The sequence below is a fragment of the Ictidomys tridecemlineatus genome, chromosome 5 (assembly GCF_052094955.1).
Source record: "Ictidomys tridecemlineatus isolate mIctTri1 chromosome 5, mIctTri1.hap1, whole genome shotgun sequence".
Lineage (NCBI taxonomy): Eukaryota > Metazoa > Chordata > Mammalia > Rodentia > Sciuridae > Ictidomys > Ictidomys tridecemlineatus.
In genome coordinates, this window is record NC_135481.1 from 33,950,547 (window position 1) to 33,973,906 (window position 23,360).

Below are 23,360 nucleotides of genomic sequence, written 5' to 3' on the forward strand. Positions count from 1 at the left end.
ATATTTTACCTGCCCTAGAGAAAGGATATCCAAATCAATAGAAGGGAGAGTAGAGAGATAGGCAGCAGGTTAAGCATGGAATGCTTGATCTTATTGTAATCAATATCCATGCAGCCCACAGCAGAAGTGAAATTCACTATAGAAGTTCCTAAAAGGGTACATGGCCACCTTCCTTGCAAGGCATCCTCCCCAAACTTTACAATATGAAATTATAAGAAGGCAATACTTTATAAGGGCATATGGTTATAAAGAGTAGAATTGGAACTTAAACTACATTCAATTTCATGTATTTATCTTCTACAAAAAATTGTGTCAGAATCTTGTCACTTAATTTTTTTATATTTATCCATATCATTCACTGATATTAAAAGATACACAGGCATAGTAAATTTGCAAATATAAAAAAGCATAAAGAAAAAAATAAAAAATCAACCATATTCTTAGTCACTAATATTATATGTGTATTATCTTCTAACATTTTCACAAGTATACATTTCACATAACTTCTTTTTAGTGCAGAGTTGAGATCACATTGTATAGCACTTATTCCAGTTTTTAAGGCATTTTCCTACACAGTGTCTGATATGAGTAAAGAAATAAGCAAGGGATTACTCTGGAAATAGGCAATAAACCACTTCATTCATTAACATCCTATTTACCCTTGGATGTGAATTGTTGTATTGTTTATTTGAACTCTGATCTATAATGGTTGTTTTATCATCCAAAGTTGTCAGTCCATTAAAGACATGGTTATTAAGTTCTACAAACATGTATAAATTCAAGCACTTTAATTTTCTTACATTAACCTAAATTCAAAATACTTTCCCACCATAAATTTGTTTTCCAACAATATGGTTTTACCTAATCTGTAAACAACTACTTTCCATGTGAGAGGCACAACTAGATCCATAATAAATTTGTATTTATTATTTCTAATTAAGATTATTATTAGTACACATTAAGAAGGCTGGTGCCAGGTATGGTGGCACACACACAACAAATTGGGAGGCTGAAGCAGGAGGATCACAAGTTCATGGCCAGTCTCAGCAAGCTAGTGAGGCCTTAAACAACTTAAAGAGACACTCTCTCAAAAAATAAAAAGGGCTGGGAATGTGGCTCTGTGGTTAAGCATCCCTAGGTTCAATTCCCAATACGAAAGAAAGAAAGAAAGAAAGAAAGAAAGAAAGAAAGAAAGAAAGAAAGAAAGAAAGAAAGAAAGAAAGAAAAAAGAAAAAAGCCTGTTGATACACTAAAAATATTAGTGACTAGATTTAGAATGGCACAGTTACCTAAAACACTCTTCGTTGTGAATGGAATTTTAATCTGCTATATCGAGCCATTTTTTTTTCGTTTTAGAAATATGAGTCACAATGGAGAGCCTGGAATTTGACAACTCATTGATTAGGTTTAAATAATGATTTAAGTTTTTAATCAGGGCATCTGAGTCTCCAAGTGCACATAATTTAAAAATAATAAATCATGTCATCTCTTCCATGAAGGTTAATGACAAAGGTTAAAAAAGTGTTTCTTCATACATCAGTACCCATGTGACAAAGTTGGCTGACCCTTTTCTTTCAAAATAGGTGGAAAGTAGAAGACAGACAACATGGCTTCTGCCATTTGTGTTTCCTCATCTAGATTTTGTACATATTTATTTATTACATGTAGAACTAATTTTTTAGTGCTAATATAAAGAACAATGTATATTCAATTTCAAAATACCATTTATTCAATGCCAGCAAGCAGTTGACTTTTTGTATCTTAATCATTTAACCTGCAACCTTGCTACAATCACGTATTAGTACCTAACACGTTTTTGTCAGTTATTTCAGATTTCCTATGTACACAGCCATATCATCGACAAATAAAGACAGTTATTTATTCCTTCTCAATATACTTATTTTTTATTTTTATTTTCATCATACTACATTAGGTAAGACATTGAATGCAAAATTGCAAGAGGGGCATCCTTCCCTTGTTTCTGATCTTAGGAGAAAAACTTAAGTTTCTTGTCATTAAGAATGATGTTTGCTGATTCTGTCAATGTGTTGTTGAAATTGGCTTGCCAATATTGTATTTTTGCATCTATGTTCATCAAGAGTAGTGGCATGTAATTTTTCTTTCTTATGATGCTTTTGTATAGCTTTGGAATCTAGGTAATGCTGGCCTCATAAAATGTTTGCTTTCATTTGATCTCCTTAAAGAGTTTGTGAAGGAGTTGTATTAATTATTCTTTAAATGTTTGGTATAATTCAGTAGTAAAACCATCAGGTCTTTGAATTATTTTGACTGAATACTTGTGTTGATTTAGCCTCCTAACTCACTATTGTTCTGTTTAGATTTCTTATTTCTTTATGATTTAGTCTTGATTTGGTTTTATGTGTTTAAAAATTTATCTATTTTGATAGATTATCCAATTTTTAGCATATAATCTTTCATAATAACCTTTTATAATTCTTTTTATTTTTTGTTATTGTTGTAATTTTTCTTTGGTTGTACTTTTATTTATTTGAGTCTTCTCTTTTTTTAAGTCTTGCTAAGTTTTGTTGATTTTGTTTATCCCTTAGTTCTGTTTATCTTTCATATAATTTGCCTGCTCTTTATTTTTGCTCTGATATTTATAATTTCTTTCATTCTGCTGACTTTGAGCTGATATTGTTCTTGATTTTCTATTTCCTGGAAGTGTAACATTAAGATGTTTGTTGGAGATCTTTAATTTTTCTTCACATAGACATTTATTGCTATATGCTTCCTTCTTAAAACTGCTTTTCCTTCATCTCATAAATTTTGGTATGTTGTACATCCATTTCTTTCTCTTTTTTTAAAAATAAAAACATTGTATTTACTTAGAAGCATTCAGAGTGTCAAAAAAAAGCTACAACTTTTTTTTTCTTGCCATGACAGAGTGGTATTTAGTCAACAGAACAACAATTATTTAGTATAAGCTGCATCAGAGACAACTGAAGATGAAGAACTAGCATCTCCATGTGTAACTAATTTGTGCTGTGCACCAACAAGAACCTGCTTTAAATTTCCATGCCAGTGTACAATCCTTATACTGGTAAGGTTAATGGCTATTGAAAATACCGCCAGGGCAGAGCTATCTACAGACACATCTGGTAATGTGTTAACTATACAAAAAAAGACACTGTACAGTTTAAAAACAAGTTTTGCACAGCATTATATTTCAACTTTTTTTTTCTTTAAAAAGGAGTGAATTGTGTACAGTGGATTAAATGCTTTATAGACAAGAAAAAAAAACTGTGCCAAAACCAACTTATTCAGCATCATCTTCTTCATCATCTTCCTCTTCTTCCTCTTCCTCTTCTCCTCCTCTTTATTTCTTCCTCTTTCTTCTTTTTCTTGCTTTTTTTTCAGCCTTGATAACTCCCGTTTTTGCTGCATCAGGTTTTCCTTTAGCTTAGTAAGTAGCAAAATTCTTTTTGTATTTTTCCTTTGGCTTAGAAGCTTTCTTTTCATAAGGTTGCTTATCATTTGCAGTAGAGGGATTCCATATCTCTCCAAGTGTCTTTGCAACATCACCAATGGATAGGCCAGATTGTTCTCCTTTGATTTTGGGGTGATACTCAGAACAGAAGAAGAAAGCCAATGGAGGTCTTTTGGGCGCAGTGGGATCATTGAACTTCTTTTTTGTTTCCCCTTTAGGAGGGATATAGGCTTTCATTCTCTTTCATATCAGGCCTTGCCTGCCTTTGGCATGGCTTCAAATTTTCCCTTCTCTTTAGCATACATGTTCTTCTACCTCTGAGCAATTCTTAGAAAGCTCTGAGAAGTTGACTGAAGCATCTGGGTGCTTCTTCTTGTGCTCCTCCAGGAAAACTTGCACAAAGAATGCATAGGGTGACATTTTGCCTCTCAGCTTCTTAGGAACTCCTTTGCCCATGTTTAGTTGTTTTTCCTTAGAGAGGCCCAGAGGCACCCAGTGCCTGTTCAGCTCTCACTTGCCCCGGCGCTCTCTCTGTGCGCTCTCTCTGTGGAGCTCAATGCACTGCAATGGCTGTGAGAGAAGGAGCCAGACGTCTCCATTTTCCTTTGTCAGAAAATGGTTTTTAATTTTTTTAAAATTTTCTTCATAGAAATATGTTTGATTTCCATGTATTAGTTAATCTTCTGAAATTCCTCCCATTATTGACTTCTAGTTTTGAACATTATCGTCAGAAAGATACTTATAATAATTTCAGTCTTCTCAAACTCCTAAGATTTGTCTGTGGTCTTACATACACTCTACCCTGGTGAATGTTCCATGTGTGCTCAAGAAAAATGGGATTCTTTTGCTTTGGAGGGGAGATTATGCATTTGTCTGTTAGGTCCATTAGGTGTAAAGTATCTTTCAAGACTAGTGTTTTCTTATTAATTTTATGTCTGAATGATTCATCTGTCCATTGATGAGAGTAGGGTATTGAATCCCCCTATGAGTTGTCGTTTGCTATTTATCTCTCCTTTCATATCTTTTAACATTTGTTTCACATAATTAGGTGCTCTGACGTAGGGTGAATATGTGTGTACTATCATTATGTCTTCTTGAGGAATTGATCCCTTTGTAATTACATGTCCTTTTTCTTTTTAAGGTTTTTAACATATAAAGTCTATTTTCTCTGATTTTAGCTACCTTTGTTCTCTTTCAGTTTCCATTTGAAGGGGACACATTTTTCTACCCCTTTACTTCCTTTCTATGCATGTCCTTAAAAGTAAAGTGAGTCTCTTATAGGTAGCATATTGTTGGACATTATGTTTAAAATGTTTTTGGTCACTCTGTGTTGGATCATTTTTGTTAGATAATTTAATCCATATAAATTCAAGGAAAATATTAATATGTAACATACTACTGCCATCTTTTGTTTCCTGGTCGTTTTGTAGACACTTTATTTTTTCTTCTTTCACTGACTTTCTTTGTGATATTTTGGTTTTCTGTTGTGATATGCTTTGACTCTTTTCCACTTTTGTGCATCTACAATAGATTTTTGCTTGTGTTTACGACAAGGCTAACATAAAACATCTTATATTAGTTTATTGCAAACTGATAACAACTTAACATTAATTTTTGGTTGTTAAAATTTATATTATTTCGTAATATGTACCCCTTTATAATTTTATTTTTGGGGGTACTCGGGGTTGAACTCAGGGGCACTTGACCACTGAGCAACATACCTGGCCCTATTTTGTACTTTATTTAGAGCTTAGAGATAGGGTCTCACTGAGGCCTCCCTTTTGTTGATTGGCTTTGAACTCTCCATTCTCCTGCCTCAGTCTCCAGAACAGCTGGGATTACAGTTGTGCACCACCATGCCTGGTCTTTTAAAATTTTCTTTAGCTATAATGGTGATTTTTAATGACTTCTTTCTATGATTATACTAGGAATAAAACTGCATTATACACCATGATTGCAGTTCTAGAGTATATGAATATGGCCCTGTATTATTGATATTTGCACTTAATATAAGTTTTATATTAATTAGTGGCCTACTGTTTGAGCTTAAACCACTCTAGCAATTCCTATAAGGCAGGCATAGTGGTGATGAACTACCTTAGTTTTTGTTTGTCTGAGAAAATTTTTATTTTTCTCCTTATTTCTGAAAGATAATTTTGCTGGGTATAATGTTCTTGGTTGGCAGTTTTCCCCCCTCCTTTATCACTTTAAACATATCATCAAATAATTTCCTGGCCTTTAGGATTTCTGATGAGAAATTTGCCTGTAGTCACATTGACACTCTTTATATATTTGGTAAGTTTCTTATGTTTTGCTGCTCTTGGAGGATTTTCTTTGTTTTTTATTTTTGATATCTTGATTGTTATGGGTCTTGTTAACAACTCTTCTTTAGGTTGAGATTGATTGGAGATCTCTGATTTCTATACTTGAAATTGGTAGGTTGACTCTGATTAGGGAAGTTCTCAGCTGTTTTTTTTTTTCCCCCTGACCCTTTTTCTTTTACTTCTGAAAGTAAAAGATTATACAAAAGATTGGTATCTTGATGTTCTCCCATAATTTCCATAAGTTTTCTTCATCCTTTTTTCCTCTATTTATTTCATTCTTTTGTGTTTTTCTTCTCTGAATGGATAGTTTCAAATGTTCTGTCTTCCAGCTCAATGATTTTCTGTTTCTGTGAATGTTCTGTGCATGCCTTCTCTTAATTTTTTTTTTTTACTTCATTCACTGTAATCATCTATAGGATTTCTTCTCTATTGGTTTTATTTTTTTATTTTTTGCCAAAATTTTCACTTTCATGAATTATTTAACAAAGGTAATTACACTGTCTAGCCACATATTCTTGTAGTTCAATGAATTCTTTATGAGTGTCATTTTAAATTCTCAAGCTCTCATTTCATACATCTCTATTTTGGGGAGGGGTTCCATTTTGGGAGCTTTGTTAGCTTCTTTTGGAGTACTTTGACTATTTGGTTTTTCATAATATTTTACGCATTTGAGGAGATGGCCTCCGATTCTGACCACTACTGGTGTTCTTTGGTAAGGACAGACCACTATTTAACCTTCCCTGCAATTCTGGAAAGGTCAATGGGTGATGACCTGGATAGCTAGGTAAAGATTGTTATGTGTTCCATAGTTGGCTAGGACACTGCTTTTGCTCTGATATCAAATGTGGTTTCTGACTGAGTTCTTTGGGGAGATAAGATCACTGACTGAGCTCTAATATTAGATGGATCTGCTAACTGTGTGCTATAAAGGCTTCTTGTCAGACCAATTGCAATATATATTCCCTGGCTGGGCAGTTTTGCTGTTCGGAATCTAAAGTTAGATAGAACTAGAATTAGGCAGATTTGTTTCTCAGGATGCACAGGAGACTGTGCTTCATAGAAATGAAAGAATGAGGTTTGCAGCTGTTTAACCTTATAAGTCAAGCACATCTAGCATGGGTGGGGTCACTGGGTGGGCTTGATATTTGAGTGGAGCTTCTGCTTGACTTCCTGGGTTAAGGTGGCTTCCTGGATCAAGGTCAAGGGGGCTTCCTAGACCCTTTCCTTCTGTGCATTGGGCAAAGGTTGTCATTTCCTTGCCTGAGCCAGGTCATTTGGTTGAACTTTGAGGCAGGGTTTAAGAGTAGCCTTCTAGGGACATGAGTAAAGTCAAATTTTCTACCATATTTCTGAAGGCAACCAGCTTGCCTTTGTAAATGGGCTGTGAGATTTGTTAGGCCCTGAGGTTTGTTGGTATGTGTGATTGTGTGGCACAGCTGGCAGGCATACAGATGTAACTCCAAGATCTGCATACTGGTTCCTGCGACCTCTGCCTCTTTCTGTTGTTTCTACGGGACTCTGGGTAGTCTAACTATGCCCTTTCCTCCAGTGTTCCCTGTCAGAGAAGAACAGAGTGGGTTTCCCAGGAAGCCTCAGAATGCTAGGGAAATTAGATGTCTGCCTCCTGTTCTTTTACCATTGTACAAACTGTGGGTCTTGGGGAATTATCTCTGTACAGTTCTGTGCTGATGAGAAGAAAGGGGAGGAGAGATGCAAAGGAAGTGATACTTTTTTTCTGTCCCTTCAATGAAGTTTCAGTTCAAGGGCCCTAGGTTCATTCCCAAATTGTGGTATTTTCATCAGACGTTTGTCTCTGTTTGATAGTTGATATTTGAACATTCTGTGGGGCATGGTGAAGCCTGGGATATCCTGATTGGTCATCTTGCTGACATCACTATAGTTACAGTTCTAATTCTCAGAATCATTTTTACTGAGCCTCCAGAACTTTAGCAATTACAGCTTAGCTTTTCCCACCATGCTGCTGGGTCCCGTGGAGCTTTCTGCTCTAGTAAATTGGGATTCTATATATTCAACCACGTATCTCTCCAATCTGGGGGGCTTTGCACTATGACTTCACTTCCCTGATGAATTTAAAATAGTGACTGATTTTTCAGTTTATTTATCTGTTTACTTGTCATTAGTAGGGAGTAGCAGCTTTAAAGTTACTTACCTATTTGGTTGTAAACTAGAAGTCCTGAAGTTATCTTTAAATGATTTTTTTTTTAATTGGGCTACAGGTATGGTCTTGAGCTAATCTTATTCCCATTTACTGGTACATAATTTTTTTTTCTTTTTTTAGCTTTCAAAATATAAAGGATATATTATGTCTCAGTGAGAATGGTTCTGGGTAAGCAGTAGCTTTTTTGATCATGTAACTTAATAGAGGTCTAAAGAGCAACATAAAAAAAATCTTTCATAGATAAAATTAGTCTTTCATTTCTTAACTCAGTGGTCTTCATACTGGAATCCCTTTTCCCTGGGGATACATTAAGACTTTCAGACAGGCACTCTGGCAGGAATAGTTTTAAGGAAGTCCATTTCCAAATCTTCAACTGCCGTGTTTGTAGTCTCCTAGAATTGATTTGCCTGACAATTTTCTAGTAGCCAATGCATTATGCTAGATGTTTCCTGTCTATTCTCTTTTACTAAATTCCTCTTTCACGATTGTCTTTATCCCAATGCACAAAGAAAAGTCATAGATTTCACACAGAATGTATCTGTATACAGTGAATTACCGGTGTGTGAGGGGACAACCAAAAGGAGAAGTTAAAGGATAGTAATGACTGGTAAGTGATTTCTCTTGCCCAAAAGATGGGTTCTATTTCTTTCAACAAAATGGAATGAAAAACTAATTTTGTAGTTAGGTCATTAAAGATATATTTTTAATGAGAGATCAATATGTGATTTTGTCTTGTAACTTGAAAGAAGTTCAATTAATTGAGTTCATACCTGTAATGAAATTCTTTTCATCCAATGTATTTACCTCTGAGAACAAGTTAGGTCAATGTGCATGCCTATAAAGATGAGAATAAAGTTGATCCTGAACCCTGATTTATTTTAAAAGAAGATATAAAAACTAATCAAAACAAAAAAGTGTCATTAACTTTATTAAAAATATATACTTTTTTCATCCAACTCATATTTTTTAATGACAGGAAATATTTATAGATACTGTGAGAGAAGCAAATACATACATACACAATTAAGACATTTTACAGAAGTGAGAATTTTGTTTAACCAGAAAGACCAGAGAAGATAAAGTCTTTGTGGTGCAGGGCCACTAATACAATTTTCCTTGTAATGAAGACAACAATTGTGTTAAATGTTGAGTTTCCTATTACTGAGCAAGGCCTGTTACAAAGAAATGTATTCTTGATAACATTTTACTTTTGTCCTTAAAAATTACTTATCAAAATTTATAGCCACTAGGGACATAATAAATTTTATTTTGCTTGGTCAACATCAATTACCATAGAAAATGATAAAGAAATATCTATTTTTATTTGTGTGTTTGTTGCTATTAAGCAAGCTAGAACAGATTTTTACACAAGACATATATTTTATAAGTGTAAGATTACATGGGAAAGCAAAATGGAAAAACAAGAACAAGATCAAAAGTAAATAATGTGCAGCTGGGAATGTTGGCCCACCCCTGTAATTACAGTGACTCTAGAGGCTGAGGCAGGAGGATTGCCTGTTTGAGACAAGCCTCAGCAATTTGCCCTATTGACATCAGACTCAGCAATTTGCCCTAAGTAACTTAGTAAACCACTGACTCAAAATAAAAATAAAAATGGCTAGAGATGTGGCTCAAGTGGTAAAGCATCTCTGGGTTCAATCCATAGGATAAAAAGAGTAAATAATATTATTGAATTTCTAAAGAATAACTTATTCATTCTTCTTATTTTTTTGAATAGATGATGGTGGGTATTAATAACAAATGATAATCAGAGTCAATTGAAAACATTTGAAACAGTGATCTATCAATAAGACAATACTAAACACTAATGTTTTTATAAAACCCAACTTTTCTATAGTCTTTTAAATTATTTAAAGTTAAAACTTCAAACACTTTAGATATCAACTTAAAATGTTTAGTAGTTTTTCAAAATTATTTTAGGGGAACAAATGATAAAATGTTAGAAAGTCATTATTTTTATCTATAGTATATAGATATTTCTTTTACCCAGGCTTTGAAAGACAGAAAGATGCTGAGAAGTGTGAGGCCCTTTTGCTTCAAGGGGGGCTATCAGTGTTAGAATTCTGATTCTAATTGGCAAACCCTATGCTGCTTAAATAGACCAATCAGGACTAAATACAAGGTAACCAGACCTTGGTATAAAATAAGCCATGGTTTTTCCCAATGAAGAAGCACCAGATCTTTCCAAAAACAACAAAGATTTTATTTTTTAAAAAGCCTTCATGATTTTAGCTTTGTGTCTACGATGGATAGAGGCCTTCCTGTATTACCAATAAAATCTTATTGCATACCCATCCCTCCTCCAAATTTCACAGTTTGTTTTATATGTATATTAGTTTCCATTAACTTTTATATAAAATATTAAAATTTATGAATTTCAATTTAAAGAAAATTTGTAGATGCTTCCAGACTAAAAGACCAGGTAACTTTTCCAGTGCTCCGGTTTTGGAAGAGAACAGTGTTTGTTGCTCTCTGGTCCTATGCCCATGTGTTGCTTTACTTTTTGAACAGCTCTATGTGGTTTCTAACATAGAAACTTACCTGCTCTCAGAAGAGATTTTCTTTACCATCCAGAAACCTGACCAGAAAATATTCAGTGTGGTAAAGCAGAAGATAACTAAGCCCCAGGGAAAGAAATGAGATATCTGATGGATTTTTTTATACTGCTGAGGTATTTTAAGGATGGACAATTTTCTGCACCTAATTGGACTTTAGTTTTCTTGCCTATAAAATAAGGGAATTAGATGCCACAAAGTTTTCTTCTAGGCTTAAAAGTCCTTGACTCTATGTGGGAATGTTCTAGACTAAAGGTAATATCTTACTTCATGATTGCTCATAATAAGCACTACTGTATAAAAACTCACTGTTGTATTTTATTATAATAATTCTGACAAAAATGTATAGCTTTCAGAAGTAATTATTACAGTGACATTTATTGAATATTGTGTAACAATTTTTAATTTCTTTACATAAATTTTTTCATCAACTTACTCTATATTCTATAATAATTTTGTATATTTATTCATTTGTATACTAGGGATTAAATCCAGGGTTGCTTTACCAGTGAGCTACATCCGCTACCATTTTTATTTTTTATTTATTTTTTTATTTTGAGACAGGGTCCTGTTTATTTTCTGAGTTTGATCTCAGACTTGTGATCCTCCTGCCCTAGCCTCCCAGGTTGCTGGGATTACAGGCATTCACCACCCACCTTGCTTGCTATAAGAATTTGATGTGAATTTTATCCCTATTCAAGTGGGAGATTTCACTAAAATATAAACATGTTGGTGACTCACTGAAAACCACATACTTAGTGACAGTGACAAAACTTAATTGTATGCTGCCAAAGCTAAGTTCTACATCTGATCAATTTCTTTATCATTTGAGGAAAGGCTGGGGACTAAATTGTGTATACTGGGATACTCTCCCCCTAATCTACTCATTTAGAACAATACAATGGATTATTGTAAGGATTATTGTTTCTAGAATTATCCTGATTCTCACAGCAGATCCTAAGATTCCATATGTGTGTGTGTGTGTGTGTGTACTCAAAAGCGACACTATCTTATGTGGAAAAATGCAAAAGCAAAACATAGCTTAAACAAACAGAACCTGAAGAGATATGAAGATTGAAAAAAAATCATCACACAGATTTGTTTTTATTATTTTTGATGCATCCACATTTTAATTTAATAGGCACTCAACTGGTTGTAAATCATTCCTCACACATGGAATCATAAGGGGACGCTCAACCTCGCCATCCACCTCAACTGAACTATTTCCACATCCCTCTGTAAATCAACCCTGCAATGTGTGCTTTTGTCAGAATATGTGCTGTGTCAGGTGATTTTTAGAGGAATTTATAGTATTTTCTATAATCAGCAAGATTATTTATGACCTCATTTTAAGTAGCAGTAGACAAACATGTCTAAAATAACCCACAAAAGAAGCCTTGGTTTAATAAAACTGAGTTAAACACAGAAGTGGCCATTGATTTCTTCCTTTAGAAATCCATGTGTGTCTCATGTTATTCTCAATACAGTTAACTGTCTTGTTGAAGAAATATGTAAATTATAATATGTACATTTTAATGCCATATAACTTGCACTGATGATAGAAATACCCTCTTCTAAATTAGTAAGAGTGCTCCCTACATTGGGGCACTGAGTGGTAATATCTAGGAGAAAACAGGAATATTCCTACAAATTAAAGATTGATGTTGTGAGACTTTTGTTTTTCCCAAGAGAACATCAATTGCATTTGATTTGTGAAAGTCATACTCTCAGTAATTTTGCCTGAGAAATTAGCAATGGATTTCTTTGGCTCATTGATCCTATTAATTTGTAAGTAGCAGTTGCTATATTCTTTAATCTTTGAGATTAAAGTACACTGAGATCCAAGTATACCAATTCTTATGATTAAAATAATTTATTATTTTATGTCCAAAAATTCCTTAAATGTGGCATATTGACATTTTCTAAATACCTTAAAATAGGAACATTAAAAAATACTTAGAATCATCACAGGGTGTCTTTTCTTGGGGCAGGAGGTGAAGAAGCTATCAAGAATGAGTTAAGATTGATTTTCCAAATGTACTTTCTGAAAAAAGCCTGCCTTTCATTAAATTTTTCGAAATTTGATATCATCTATGTTAAAACCACCCAGCAAGATTTGTAAAGCACACATCCTACCCGAGGCTTGCTTTTGAATTGAGCCTTATTTTTGTGTTCAGAAGCAGAATGAATTATAAATGATTATAGCATTGAAATTCTAGGTTTATTTTCAAGTATAGTTGATTTGACTTAAATGGGAATTCTGTAGCTATTTAGTAATTAGGAATGATAGTTCTCTGCAATTCGTAATTGGACCCAAAACAGGTGTTTTCTTTCTTTCCTTTTTTTTTAAAAATTAGAAGTTATTTTCAGCCCTAGTAGAAGAATACATTTGCAAATTGCTATAAGCTAATGAAAATTGAGCTAAATGTTAAAGACAGGAAATTTGTATTTTATTACATTTTTAGAAAGTATTTTTATGAAACAAATGAAAGGAATCTTCATTCCTAATTAATATGTACATCACTCACAGTTTTGAAACCAGTTACCAAGTTAGAGATGATGGTTAGAATAGGTGTTAGAAGATATGAGAATTAAAATAAAATTAACTAATACATAACTAATATGTTACTCATTATTCTGGAACATGCAAACACACACACACACACACACACACACACACATATACATGTTAGTGTAAAGCCAAACTATTCCTTTTAAGAACCAAAAAATTATGTAGAATGAATGTTACATCTAATTTTACTATCAGAATAAAAATAATGATTAGGCATAATTCATTCTATGCAATTAGTGACCACATGAGTCTAAGGATTGTGCAATCCTAGTAAGATAAGAAGTTATTAATAATGTGGCCCACAGCAGTTTCCAAACCTAAATGTCAAATTAAAAATGGTTTGGATAGAGTATTTCTGATTAAAGTCCCAAAGTAGCATATGTTCAAAATGGTTTACAGACCACAAAACAGAATTAAGAGGAAAGTTATTGCAGCTAGACCCATCAAGAGGATCCTGCAATCTCATTAGTGTGCACTATGTCATGCTAATACCAGCTGCTCATGGGCTGTTCCTAAGAATGTCCACAGAAGCAAAACAAATCGTCTGCAGCAAACAATGCTGAGCTGAGATCCAGAGTTCCTTCTTCTGTTAGAGAAATGTGATGCAAAAGGGCTTTAATTTATGTGGAATAATTAATTAGGAAACAGTGACCTAAACTGAAGATACTTACTGAAAGTTTGCTGCAATTAGTCAAATGGTAGGCCATCCCTCTTCCTCTTCCTGTTCTGCTTCAGTATGTTACAGAAGATGTATAAGGTCCGTTTAAAATGTCTTTTTGTTTAGTGACTTTGCCACTTTTGCATCTTTATTAATCTATAAATTTACTCTGTTAGAATCTACCTAATGGAAAAATTTACTCTAACTTTCCTGTTTAAAAAAATGAATGCAGTTTCATGTGATAATATTCAGAAATGGAGTAAAGTAGAAAGAAGAAGAAGAAAAAAAAACCCACTATGAACCATCTTTCCTAAGCGCTGAACATTTTGATGTGCTGGGTGGCTTGAATCCTCTGAGAAATCCTTTAATATGCAAACTGTCTTGCAAAAATACAGACCAGTGATTAAACGTAAATCCACATGAGACATAAATGACTGCAGGTTGGAGACAGAAAGGGAGATGCAGGTTACGTATGCATTGGAATTGAGACGATGGCAGTGTGACACTCAGTGGGAGGAGGACCCCAATGCTCAATCGAGGAAATGATACAGGGTCAAGGGAACAGCTTGAGATCACTCTTGAGCCATATTAAAACTAATCACTTTGGTTTTCTAAGGAAGATACTTTTCAATTTTATTTTAATACCTCATGTGTTTGGCATTCAGACTCTAGTTAAGTGAGGACTTTTGGACTCTTGGTTGTTTTTACCTTCATCTAGGCTGGTAATGCTAAATACAGATAGAAATTTCAAATAGGCTATAGTGTGCCTCAAGGATTATTCAGATTGGACAACAAACATGCAAAAAATTTTAAAAAATACTATCATAATAATCAATTATGTAGATCCATATCTTCCTTTTAGTTTCCCCTTTATAAAGTGCCTACCATTTTTTAAGTGTAAGAAATTTTACCTCAGCGAAACTCATAATAATTCAGTCAATACTGGCCATTACTACCATGATAAGATTCATTCCAGAACTCCAAAAAGGTGATTCTTTCCAGACCTAGAACAGATGTGTACAATTTTGTATTAGACATAAGTCCTCCTGACAGAATTGTTGTTATTAAAAATTGAAGGGCACTGTGTGTGCTAATATGTTTATATTGGTTCTTTATCAGAGTACCCACCATAGTGAATGTCAGAATATGGAAAGAAAAAAAAACTAATATCAATTTTGAAACCCATTACAGAGACACTAAAATTTTAAACAAGTTTCCAGTGGCATTTTCTATGTTAAGAGGGAGAACAAAAGTCACTTTGATGACTTGATGGAGTTACTTGCCTAAACCAACAGTGTATGAAGCTGTTGAATATTTTTCTATTATAGATAAAAATATTATTCTCAGGTCTCTTCTGGAAAGCAGATCTCATTTTATTTCCACTCTTAAGAGAATCGGGCTATTTCTTAAAGAAGTTTTTCTCTTGACATTTCCGCCTTTAGCGCATCAAAGCTCTATTCATACACATTTATGTCTGTCCTTTAACAGCCATGTCATCCAGCAATCAAGTATATGATTTGATTTTCTTCAAATGATCTGATTTCAGACACCTTATCCTCACATCAGGCAATTTTTATGTAAAATACTAGTATCAACTCTAATGGATCTGATGACAGTTTTAAAACCTTTCTACATTAATGGCCTTTCCATTGCATTTAAGTATCGTGCCTCCTATATACTGTGATGAATGTGACATTGCCATTATAATGTCCTAAGTAACCACTCTGAATGGGACACTATCCATTCTTCAAAACTGCAATTGCCTAATACAATATATAATTACAATTTATGACTTCTATGGGACAAAAATACCCCTTTAACTTCATGAGTGTTTAGTTATAAATGTGTGAGAACATGTGGTTACTTTGCAATTGGAACAAATTTAGAAAAGATAGACCTTAGCATAGAATCGGTCCTGATGGTCACTGGAGTTCCATATATTTATTGATAGCTATACAAACCTTCAAAAAAATTTGGGGGGGAATATGGAACAGGTGATCTACTAGTTATTAATATACTGCTAATATCTAGAACATAGGTTAAATTTACAAATACTTTTATTGAGTTGTAATTACCATAAAATCAGCTGCTAGGAGTTAAAGTATACAATATGCTCAGTTTGGACCTATGTATACACCTATGAAAGAATCACCACAACCAAGAGAGTGGATGCATTACTCCCAAGAGTTTACTTGTACCCTATTGTTAATCCTACCTTCTATCACTCTGTACTTACCTCCACCTTCTCCTCTGGCACCCATTGATTAGCTTTCTACCACTATTGATTATCTCACATTTTTTAGAGTTTCAGATAAATGAAATCATGTACTCTTTTTCAAGTGGTTTCTTTCATTCCACATAATTATTTGAATTCAGAGGTGCTCTGTGTTATATGTAGCTCATTCCCTTTATTGCTTAGTAGTACTCTATAATGCTGTGAATACACAAAATTCTTCTTACCTATTCAACTGTTGATGGGCATTTGTGTTACCACACATAAAGCTTACAAATACTGCAAAATATTGGTAAAAGAAATCAAATTTCTGATACATATCTTGGGATCTGAGAAATATTAATCTATCTATTTCATGTATCCCTTTTCTCAGTTTTTACTCCACATATTTTGAATCCCTGATATTAGATGCATTAATGATTGAACAGTAATTTCCTCTTGATGAGTTGACCTCTATGTCACTATCAAATGACATTTCTGTTCCTAGTAGAATTAATTCTACTTAAACATACATTCTTTGGTATAATATGGCTTATACCAAATTTCTTTATATTAGTGTTTAAAACCTAGTTTTGTTTTTATACTGAAGTGCTTTGCAGGCACGGTATAATTGGGTTTTAACTTTCAAACCAATATGCCAATCTCTGTCTTTTGAATAGCATATTTAGATCACTTACATGCAACATGATAATCGAGATAGGTTGTTTATCGTCTTGCTATTTGTTTATTATTTTTATCATTTGCTGTAAGTATCCTCTTTTATTTGTATTTATTGTGAATTTTATACTCCTATTTTATCTCATTTTTTAATATTATAACTGTGCTTGGTTATTTTTTTTTTAGAGTTTACTGTGTACATTTCTAACATAATATAACCTACCTTCTAATGGTATTTTATCACTTAATATGTAGTATTAGAAACATCTTACAATATATTTCCATTTATTCTCTCTCAGTTTTTATGCCATTGTGGCCATTTATTTTTATTAGTATTATGTAAACCCATAATACTTTTATAGCTTTTTCTTAGTCAACTAACATTTTTTTAATACTAAGAAAATGTATTTATCTATGTAACTAGAATATTTGGTGCTCTTTGTTACCGTGCATAAATGCACGTTTACTTTTGATATTATTTTCTCTCTTCCTCAAATACTTCACTTACCAGTTCTTGCCATGTAGATCTGTTAGTGTTGAATCCTTTTACCTTTGCTATATTTTAAATAGACTTTATTTACCAGTCATTTTTGAAATATAGTTGTTACATGACTGTGGATTGACTTTTTTTTGACTCTTATTATTGTTTAGTTTCTGGGAAGAAATCTAAGGCCATCTTGATTTTTGTTTCTATGTACATGCCTTTTTGTCTCTGCTTGTTAAAAAAAAATTTGGTCAATTTGATTATGATATACATGGATGGTGGTTTCTCCATGTCTCTTTGGGGTTCATTGATCTACTTTCATCATGTTTGGACACTTTTTGATTATTATCTTATCAACTATTTTTTCTGTTCCCTTTTCTAGGGTAGCTCCAGTTATACACGAGGCTGCTTTAGGTTATTGCAAGGATCACTGATTCTCTGTTAATATTTTTTTTCCTGTTTCTTTTTGGATAGTGCCTGTCTTCAAGTTTTAAAATATTCTTTCATCATTCAAGTCAATGTCAGGTGAATCCATGTTTTCAGGTTTGGGATATGGGAAGAGACCACCTTCCCATATTGTGTGAATGTGGAGACACTGCTATTCCAGTCCCTTTGGATAGTTCTCTTGCCGATGGTGGTTAATGTCCTCATACACGTTCACTATCCAGTGTTCTGCTGAATGTGTGAGGAGGACTTCCACTAATATCTCAAGTTTACTCTCTGTACTGTTCTCTCCTTTCTTGTACACCTCTTGTAACTGATCTTGTTTTCCTTGTATTCTCAAGTCCCGCTCCTTAATTCAGAGTCTGCCAAAAACTGCTTATGTTATTCCTCCACATGCAATATCCTGGAAACTCTCCCATGACTGTAAAATAGAACAATCATATTGATGTCTGACGTTCTATTTCTTGAAAACTATACTTCAACATTTGACTGTTGCATTTTTGCTTGTTTCAGGCAGCAGGGTAAATTCTGTCCCTGTGGCTCCATCTTGGTCCTACAATGCTAAGTTTTATTTTGCACTTAATTATTTGACTTTTGAAATTAGATCCCTAAATATTTTGCATCTTATGTTTTGATCACATAGACTGAATGTTCTAATCACTTAGACACATGGAGTATCCTTTTAGATCAGTTTAAGTGCCTTATGTTTTAACTTAAAATTGATGAAGTGATAAGTAACTTGTGAATTCAGTTGATATAAAATTTAAAACATATTGATGAACCAAAGCACACAAAATCTGTTTCATAACATGCTCTATGTTGAAAGGGCTTGAAACCTTACCTAACTTTGACGCATGTAATGTACATAATAAAAACAGTTAAATCTAGTAATAAGTTAATAAGCATTGAGGGTATTCAAAGCCATGCCATGTGCTAAAGGATATTAAAAAAATGAAGCAACATAATTCCAGTGATTGACCCTATGCAGAAGAATTTCTGTATAATGATATTTCTTCAACATAGCATTTAACTTTTACAAATCTTAATGAGTCTCATGATAGAGTGAAATGAATGCTAAGGATACAAATAATAAGAGTATATGATATTTTGTTACCACAGTGTATGTAGACCAATAATTAACTCCTGAGCCTGTCACACTTAAGAGCTGATTAACTTTTCCAGGGCAGTGAAAGCCCTAAGATCATCTTAATGCAGAATTTCAGAGCTATAAAATCACTTAGATGTGAGAAAATGAAGAAATCTGATCTTTCATGTTCATTATGTAACTATAAGAATCTGGTTGATCCATATGAAGGACTAAGAGAGGCGGCTCACTCTGTTGTTAGGTTTGTATACTATAGAACATTATTACGTTGTATTTCTTGCATTCATTTCCTTTGTTATCCTCCTAACTGAAGTTCCAAATTTACTATCTGATGCTGAGCATGATAGACAGAGTGAGCCCTGGTTGGCCTAGGAATTCAGGCCAATCAGACTAATTTTATGTACTTATTTCCTTGCCTTATCATGGGGTTTTGTTCCCAAATACCCATTGTAGGGTGAAAATATCATAAGTTGAAAATTCATTTCCTATACCTCATCTAAGGAACATTATAGCTTAGCTGGATGTACTTTATACATGCTCAGAACACATATATTAGCCTACAGTTGAGCATAATCGTCTAATACAAAGCCCATTTTATAATGAATTGTTGAATAATGTAATTTACTGAAGATATGGTAAATGAAAATACAAAGCACAAAATCTATAAAGAAAAAATTCTGGGAAAAGCACATTGTAGAGCATCAGTTATTGACCCTCAGGATCATATGGGTACCCAGGAGCTAGAGCTCCAGATGCTGCCATCAGCACAAGGGGGTGTGTTGCTAGTCTGGGGAATATAAATATCCAAACTCTGAAGTACAGTTTCTACTGGTGCTTGTTGCTTTCCTACCATGGTGAAGTAAAAAAGATCATACTTTGAAACGTGGTTAGTTAGGGGCTGTCCATGTAAGTACTCATTGAGGGACTGAACTCCAATTTGAGTATGTCAATCAGTTTTCTTTATTGTTTAAGTTCCTTTGAACTGTATTAGCTTTTGCTTGCTACATAAAGCATACTAATAACATAAATGTTAATTGCCTGCAAGTGACTACTTAACAAAGAGGCTGAGTTCCTATAAGGAGATGCTATTAACTCCATGCCAAACAGAAATAGTGCACCTGAATTTAAAACTATCATTAAAAGCATATCTGAGGTTATAAAATAGATATATGAAAAGTGTGATTAGATTCAAAATATCAATTCATGAAAATATGTGTTTATCTTCTGAAATAAAATTATACATCCTTATTTTAAAAATGTTTTATGAAAGTGTCAGTTACTCTGAAGTATAAGAGCTGCTATTTAAAATGGATGCTTTAGGGAGAATCCAAGATGGCAGGCAAGAGGGAGGCAGCATACTGTGTTGCTCTGTGACCTTACTCAAGTAGTGAGAATACTGCTTCTATGCCAGTGATAGATGACACCCCCATAGCTGCTCCCACACAGGAAGCATGACTGTGGCCTGTGTAGGGCTCCAGGCCCCAGCATCAGAGTAGGACTCTCAACTACTCGCCCATACAGGACTACCAGGTAACCAAACCAGACCACCAGCATCAGCACCAACACAGAACTTTAGACCACCCACCTGAGCAGAAATCCCAGATGCCGCTCACACACAGGACACCCAGCCGCTACCCATGTGCAAGAACTCTAGCCGCCACTCCCATTTGGACCTCCATCTACCAACAAGGGGCTCCCCTGATCACTTTCATCTTGAGATTCTGCAGCAACTTAGATAGTCCCCGACATGTGGTAGCCTGCCTGGACCAGGGGACATTGCACAGGCTCTGAGCCAATAGCCACAATACTACATGACACACCACCCAATGCCATTGCCCAGCTTCCCCTACCCAACCCGACACCCCATTGATGAAAGCAGCCACCAACATCTTTGGTCACCTTCATCATCATCTTTAGTGGGGGCAACTCCCAGTTTGAAACTCCAGCTGGCCAGGTACTCATAATTTCTAACTCCCCCCTCTCCCCAGCAACCCCTAACCCCACGCAGTGACTGCACAATACAAAACAGCTCTCTGTGACAGGTGCACAGCTGCCAAAGGGCAACACACAAGACCTCTGGAAAGAAAGGTCCCTTATTAGGAAGTAGAGGGGAGAGGGTGAGTGAGAGACACTTTAGGGACTAACATAAAGACTGGGAAATGTGAGGACAATAGGCAAGATAAAGAGATAAGAGCAGGCATCCACATCACACCAGTGAACCCCAAAGGAGATCCTTTAGGCGCAGTCTCCCTTAGGTGACCAGTGGTTGCCACACCCCACCTCCAGGTGCCCTGCACCCAAACCAATCCTCTCACTCTGGTAAAATTCACCATCCTGAGGGCGGAGATACCAGCTAACAGCAGACAGTCACTTATTGGATGAGAGGGGAAGAAAGAAAGATACTAATTTCCAACCAAAACAATCCTTGTTTCTTCCTTTGAGATTTATTTTTTTCCTTCTCTCTTTCTATCCTCCTGCCTTCACATCCCCAACATATGTGAAATCAAGTATTTTGCATGAATTAGGATACTAAGGACTTGGATTTCTGAATAGTACATTGAAGTTGTGTTGTATAGTCTTTTTGGTTTTTTACCTTTTCTCCCATTTTTATGGCATTAACATTTTAAAATTTTTCTCAATATATATGTATGTTTGTTTTATATACTCTACTGTCTTTCCACTTACTTGTCTAACCCAAATTACTCCTTCTCTCTTTTCCTGCTACTAACCTTCTTCTTTAGATTCTTCTTTCATACTTCCTAAGATATAGTAACTCTATATGCTCACCTCCTACCTCCTCAGCATATCATCCTACACCTACCATAGGTTCTTTGTCCACCATCACAAACTGTAAACCCTTTATGAAATCTACTGATTATATTGTAGATAGTAATTGAAGTCACCATTTCTGGACATTGTGACCAAACTGTAAATGTCTTAATAGCAACTATTTGATTTAAGGTTGTATATTGTTTATATTTGGATGTGTTAACATTGTCCTTCACCTGAAAGAAGAGGTATTGGAATCCTGTAGGGGCAATATAAACCTATAGGGTAAAAATGATAACACCTCTGACCCACAGTGCTAGAAGGGAAGGCACATGATCAATATGAAAAGACAAGGGAAGAAAACCCCCAAACAAATCAAGATACCACATTATTAGAATCCATGGCCAGCACAGTCAAAGAAGTGACAGAGAAGGAGTTCAGGATGTACATAATTAAAATGTTCTGTGAATTAAAAGATGATATAAGATAGCAAATACAGGCAGCAAAAGATCATTTCAATAAAGAGCTACATAAGCAAATACAGGAAGCAAAAGATTACTTCAATAGGGAGATAGAGATTCTAAAAAACAGAACAAAACAAAACAAAACAAAAAAAAACAAACAAAAAACAAACAGAAATCCTTGAAAGGAAAGAAACAATAAACTAAATTAAAAGTTCAATTGAAAGCATCAAAAACAGATTAGATAACTTGGAAGACAATGAAGATAAAATATATAATCTTGAAAAGAATATAGATGACACAGTGAAAATGATAAGAAACTATGAGCAGAACATTCAAGAAATAAAGGATAGCATAAAAAGACCAGATTTAAGAGTTTCTGGGATAGAGGAAGGCATAAAGTTCCAAACCAAAAGAATTAACAATCTATTTAATGAAATAACATCAGAAGATTTACCAAACATAAAGAATAAATTGCAAAAGCAAATACAAGAGGCTTATAGACACCAAATGTACAAACTCACATGAGATCCACAGCAAGTCACATTATAATGAAAATGCCTAGCATACATATAAGCAGAGAATTTTAAAAGCCATTAAAGAAAGGAATAAGATAACTTATTGGGGAAACCAATTAGGTTATGTGCAGATTTTTCAACCCAGACCCCAAAAGCTAGAAGATCATGGAACAACATATCAAGCTTTGAAAAAAAATGAATGCCAACCAATAATCTTATGTCCAGCAAAATTAAGCTTTAAATTTGATGATGAAATAAAAACTTTCCATGATAAACAAAAGGTAAAAGAATTTACAACCAGAAAGCCTACAATATAGAACATTCTAGGCAAAATATTCCATGAGGAAGAAATAAAAAACAACAATGAAATACTAATCAAAGAGGAAACCACATTAAGTTAAAAACCAAAAATATACAAAAATGACCCGAATACAAATCATGTCTCAATAATAACCCTGAATGTTAATGGCCTAAACTCAGTAATCAAAATTGACAAACTGGATTTTTTAAAAAGACCCAACAATATGCTGCCTTCAAGGGACTAATTTCATAGGAAAAGACATCCACAGACTAAAGATGAAAGGGTGGGAAAAAATCATACCACTCACATGGACTGCAGAAGCAAGCAGGGTTTTCCATCCTCATATCAAATAAAGTAGATTTCACCAAAGTTAATCAAAAGGGATAAAGAAGGACATTTCATACTGCTTAAGGGAATCACACATCAACAAGACATAACAATTATAAATATATATGCCCCAGACAACGAAGCATCTATGTTCATCAAACAAACTCTTCTCAAGATCAAGAGTCAAATTGATCACAACACAATAATTCTGGGTAACTTTAACACACCTATTTCACCACTGGATTTGACCAAACAAAAGGTGAAATAAGAAACTATAGAATTCAATAATATAATCAATAACTTA

At 34.3% G+C, this 23,360-nt stretch overlaps 1 pseudogene; it reads right to left on the minus strand.

Moving 5' to 3' along the window:
• Positions 1-3,277: 3,277 nt before the first annotated feature.
• Positions 3,278-3,904, minus strand: LOC101958898 (high mobility group protein B1 pseudogene; annotated as a pseudogene).
• Between the last annotated feature and the right edge of the window lie 19,456 nt (positions 3,905-23,360).